Raw genomic sequence first — 6,380 nt, forward strand, 5'->3', positions numbered from 1 at the left:
CAGATTTCATTAAGGTGATAGCTGAATAAATACTGGAAGTATGTGATGTAGTTAGCCATGGCTATATCTGAGAGAAGAACATTGTGTGCAGAGGGAACAGTGAATGCAAAGATCCTATGGTGAGGGCATGATGGTATGTTGGGAAAAGAAAGATGTGCTGAAGTGGGGCACAGCTGGGAAAGATGAGTACAAAATAAAGCAAAACAGTGTCCCTTTCATAGGTTTTAGAGCTGCAGGTAAGCCCTTCCTTTGGCTGTTACCTACTATATGTTTGTATCCCAGAAGTACAGAAGAAAGTCAATCTTACCATCAATCTGATCCTTTCCATTTCTAAAAATGTAGCATTCAAAATAACAGAAAATTAGAAGTTTAAACAAGAAACCATTCCCACAGTCTGCTAGTAGCTGTGGTCTCCGTATTTTACCCAGGAATTCAGAGGAGGTCCACACCTGTCTTCTAGGAAATAAAATATTTATAACTCGGAACACGCAGAACCTCACAAACAAGACCTTATGTCTTTGTACCTTATCCCTCTTAAAAGAATGAGGCTGTTGCTAAGAATCATTATCAAGTCAGATTTTTCTAACTCCCAGATTACTTTGTTTGACATTTAGTTCTTAAAGAGCTTCAATGAAATACAAATTCAGTTTTACAGTCGCTTTAGGAATACAGAACCTAACATTACATGAGAGTACATTTTGCACCTGATATTTGCACTATGGCAAAAGTTATAGTAATGATAATGATCAACTGGCAAAATGGACAAATAATTTTAGTGCAGTCCCCTTCCCTACTGAATTAGTTTTATTTCTGGCTGAAACATTTGATTACTTATTAACCAGCCTTTTAACGTGACCAGCCACTAAAGGATTCTCAAATGATTGATCTAATTGTTCAATAGTGGCTGGGTGCCTCATAAACAAAAACCCCTAAGATTTTAATGCAAGGCCTGTGTAAAATTTACACATTTACAAAATTTTGTAGAAATTTACAAAATTTATTTATGATAACTATAGACCAATTTTACACTACAATTTAACGAACACCATAGAAGTTTTATGATTACTCTAGTATTTAAAACTTTTCCCCTTAAGGAGATATTTAGAAACTATAAAAACACTTGCTTTTCAGATAGTCAAGTTCTATTTCTTTACTCCTTGAACATCTTGTGCATACCTCCACTGTACACCTGGACACTTTGGTTTACTTTTGGTTTATATGTTTTCTGCAAGTCTCCCAATGGCAGGGTTCATATTGTACGTATCGTTGATCACTAGTCCAGTGTCTGGCATGTAGCGAGCATTGAATAAATGTGAATGAACAAATAAGTGAATATTTTAACTAATTAGTGTAGGAGGCTATGCTTGATAAATGTGGAATTCACTCAGTTTCAGAAGATGACACGAAGAACTAAAAGAAGCAAGAAACCATCAAAATGGCCCTATTGGTGTGTTAGAGAGCTCTTACTGGATTATGGAACCGAGTATTTTAGGATCACAACAAGAAAAACAATGCAGCTTTCTGTAAAGATAGTTTGTTCTAGCTCTAATATCATCTTTATTTTAGGCAAGAACTTTTTGGACCTGAAGAGATTTTGCTGTGCTTTATAAAGACTCAATCCATTGATGAAGTCTCTTCACTTTGCTCTCAAATGCCTGAACACTTTGAAAGTCTGAGAGACAATTCAAAACACACATAAAATACATACTCAGTCATAAAACAGTAGCTCATTAGATTATGAAGTTTAAATTTTATAGTATTTTCCTTCATAATGTTCTCTATAAATGTTTTCAAAATCTATAAAAAGGTATTTAGTTAAGAATGTTTTCATTTATCCTCTATTATTTCTAAAGTTTATGCCTAAATCTAAAATTTTATATCAATTCCTTATAAGATTGAATGTGTGTAAATATTAAAAGGACAAATGTCCAACGTAATTAAAATGGACAAGAAAACCCTGTATCATGAATGATTGATTCAATATGCAGATTTCACTTCCTAATCAAAATTTCAGAGTTTTGAGATTCCAACTGATGTTATCAATAAGTAATACTAACTTTAAATAACCAGTTGCAAATAATTTTAATAATAATAAATGCATTATATTGATCTAATAATCCATTGCGACTATCAAGATCTTCTGCAGAAATAGCAATCATACAAACTCCCTTGAAAAACTTGCAGTTATCGGGGCCGGCCCAGTGGAGCAGCAGTTAAGTGTGGAGTTCCACTTGGGTGGCCTGGGGTTCGCTGGTTCGGATCCCGGGTGCGGACATGGCACCGCTTGGCAAGCCATGCTGTGGTAGGCATCCCACATAGAAAGTGGAGGAAGATGGGCACAGATGTTAGCTCAGGGCCAGTCTTCCTCAGCAAAAAGAGGAGGATTGGCAGCCATTAGCTCAGGGCTAATGTTCCGAAAAAAAAAAATGCAGTTATCGAGAGCTCGCAAGGTCGAGTTCATTCATATAGTAAAAAGCTGTGATACTTTCATGCTATTTTTTTCCTGTTTTCTGTCAGAGTGGCAATAAAACATTTACTGAAAATTGTTATCTGAAATGTGTTTAAAGAAATATGATAATCTGAGAAATAGTCTGTTCCTTTTTTCCCTCAATTAATCAGACTTACGCTGATAACCAAAGAATCCACACAGCATCAAGAGTAGCAGGCTGAAGATTCCCAGGATCACAGGAGTTATTCCATAAAGAGAAAAGGGAAAAGGAGAAGCAAAGAAACAGAATGAGTGATAATCAGGGAAAATGTGAGCTCTTGTTATTGGAAAGCTTAGTATCATTATTTTCCATTTATTATTGTCCTGAAAATGTCCTAAGTTTTCTGAAAGATAGTTTCCAATGTGTGAATTACTATGAACTACTAGACTGGAGACAGAAAACAGCATTTAAGAGGATGTGCAGAAAATGATTAATGTAGCTAACTTCATTGCTATCCTTGAAAGGCCTGCTTACAAGGTTTGCCTCAGCTGGTGTCTGGAACTTTAGATTTCCAGAGCGTTCCTACCACCATTAACTGATAAGAGTGGCTCACTATGCCTAAACTGTTTGTGCCCACAATATAGTTTATGTTGAACATCTGCTTTCCTTCTGGAAGTCTGGAATTTTGTTACATGCCAGACAGAGGCTGCCGATGTGATCAACCCCCAATAAAGACCCTGAATGCTGATTCCCTGGTGAGTTTGCCTGTTGGGCAACATTTGACACATTGTCACAACTTGTTGCCAGGGGATTTCACGTGACCTGTGTGACTCTATTAGGAGAGGACCTTTGGAAGCTTGAGCCTGGTCTACCCCACACTTCACTCCATGTGCCTTTCCTTTTGCTGACTATGCTTGTTATCCTTTCACTGTCATAAATCTGAGCTCTAAGCACAACTGTCGACAGTCCTGTGAGTTCTAGTGAATCACCAAACCTGAGTGTGATCTTGGGGACCTGCAGGAGGGGTGAAATTTTATATACAAGGTATTATTAAATATTTATAAATATTAGGCATAAAATTTCAGTTCAGATTACATTATCCCCACTAATACAATCAATGTGAAAATGCTTATTTTAACTCTATGTTATTATTAAGATAGAATTCTTTATTTGAACTTGATACTTAGTGACATATTCCCCTCATAGAGAATTACTGTAAATTTTAGGGAATGTTTAAACCAAATGATATTTGCTTTAGTCCTAAAACATCCATAAATTTATTAAATTTATCAAAAATACGTTATATCCCCACATTCTAGAAGCTACACTTTCAGACATCATTTTTTGGAATCATTTTGTTGATATGTTTATTTCTTTCAGAAATAAATTTATATACTCCAGTATAGGAAAAAAACATTTTCTTGTATTACAAAAGAATCGTACTTTTGAAACAAGGTAAATACTGCATCAAAAAATGTTTATGTTCATAATCTATGTTTAAATCATCTTTAATTTTCTGAAAATTATAACTCTGTATCTAGCAACCAGGGTCAATTTTGCCCACAGGGGACATTTGTAAATATCTCGAGACATTTGTGGTGTCATAAGTGAGGGGCCAGTGTTACTGGCATCTTGTGGGTAGAAGTCAGGGATGCTGTTAAACATCCTACAATCCTACACCCGCTACAGCAGAGTTAACCAGCCCAACGTGTCAGCAATACTGAAGTTGACAAATTCTACTCCAACTGAAAGATATTAAGTTTAATTATGATCAAAAGGAGGCAATCAAGTACTAGTGTTCTACTTTTTGTTTTTTTACATGTCTTCTGTATTATAAACTTTGATTGTCTTGTGTAAGTCTTTCAATTTCATATGAGGAAACAAGACTAAATTTGGACAAATGGTTTTTTTATCTTTAAATATGCTCATTAATACAGGAGATTTTAAAAGTGAGCAAATATGTTTTTTTAACTTCTATATATATTTTGAAAATATTTCAATCTCTATATTTCGTCTAAATAGAAAAATTCCCCAATAGTAACAACTAAAAAGCAGTAAAATAAGGGGAAAATGTATCTTAAGGTAACAAAGAGAGAACATCAATGAATAAAATCTAGTATAGCTACTTTACGTCCATGTTGGCGTCCTCAGGAATGGGGCCCCACTCATCCTCTGGAGGAGGGGGAGGAAAAGGAGGAGGAGGAAGGGCAAGACATGGCTCCAAGTACACAATAGGGATTGTCTCTGTCTGCTCTGTGGTTTCATTTATCACAGAAAATAAATAATTAATGTATAACCTTATAAAGCAAATGAGATTAGAAGTTTGTTATTTTCAAAGAGTGGTAGAAATGCAAATACTGTAGTAGTAAAATCAAACACACTCAAATCACAGGTCCACCCAATGGCCCATCCAGCTCTCCTAAAACTATTTAAATTGATTGATTTCACTTTGCATCTAGCCACGAAACAGATTATCTTTCCTTTAATTACACTTAAAAACACTCTTTCAAGTATGCCTGGGAAATATTAAAGAAAATATAAGACATTTACCTCCCTGTTATAATCATAACTATCAATGATGATAGACAAAAATAACTAAAATTTTACTTTCACTAAAATTAAGCAGGACATTTAGATTTTCAAAATACCTGGAAGTTCGAAGAGTCTGAAAAATTTGACGTTCTGCAACATTTCAGATGATTTCTTTGCTCCACTTGTGAAGAAGAGCCAACAAAGACATTGCTAAGTTAATGAAGAGATATTTCTGTCATACCCTGCTAGAGTTGATGAGAAGTCCAGACCTCGCCTAGGGTGGGGCAGCTACTTACAGTTGTTATGTTACTAACTTACCTTGGTAAAAACAATTGAGGAAATATGAATTGATAACTGGATATATTTCTAATAGGTGTGCAAAAAAAATTGCCCATATTTAATTAAATTAGGTGCACTAAACCTTTTAATAGCATCTGATTTGTAGAGGTAATACTCAATCACTCTGGAAATAAATTAAGAAAAGCCACCCTCATAAAAAAATTATAATCAAGTAGGCTAAAGTAAAAATTCTCGTGAGAATTGAATATGTAGTGAAGGAAGAAATAGGTATATGGAAACAAAGAGTCTAGACAATCAGCGGAGAAAGAAAAGGAATAATACTGGAAATAACAGATATTTGTTAACCAAAAGTGGATTTAAATGAGAGACTATAAGAAATGATATTTGAAGGTAGAAAACACATATTAAAATCTATATATCCAGATATTAGAGTTTGGCTTAAGCTTACTTGGTACCACCCTCCCCCCGGACCCTTTTCAAATAAAAACGAGTTCTATTCATAGAATCTGTCTTTTGCTATTTACTGGACTCACATAAACAAAGCTCAGTATCTGTAGTGGTTAGAGGTAGATACTGTGCATAAACGAAAATAGACATACGGACTCTCTTGTGAGGCTATAACCTCAGAAACTAATGTATATTTAAGCCAGTCTGGTTGAAACCACACAGGATGCTTCAGATACAGGCAGTCGTTATTAATTTTCTATCTTTCCATGTCCAGCGCTGATAAAACGGTCTAACAAATAACCCTAAAAATATATCATATTTTATATTTTAGTGCATGAAAGACAAGGCTGACTGACTACAATGATGGTATAGCTTTATACTCACTCAAATATCTCACTAAAGTCCAGGAAGGGGAGAACAAAGGCTTATTAACACATTAAATATATCTTAATGTTTTAGAAATTTCTAATGTCATTTATTTTCTGCATATATTGTAATACATTTTGATTTTGTTTACTTTCTTACTCTAAATTATAATTTGGTTCATTGCATTAAAATTATGTTGGATCAGAATTCAGATAACTATATGTGGGAAGATGGAAAAAGTATTAGTCATTAAAGTTTGAATATTATTTATACTAAGGAAATATAAAAATATATGATATGGAAATA

The sequence above is a fragment of the Equus caballus genome, chromosome 6 (assembly GCF_041296265.1).
Source record: "Equus caballus isolate H_3958 breed thoroughbred chromosome 6, TB-T2T, whole genome shotgun sequence".
NCBI classification, from domain to species: Eukaryota; Metazoa; Chordata; class Mammalia; order Perissodactyla; family Equidae; genus Equus; species Equus caballus.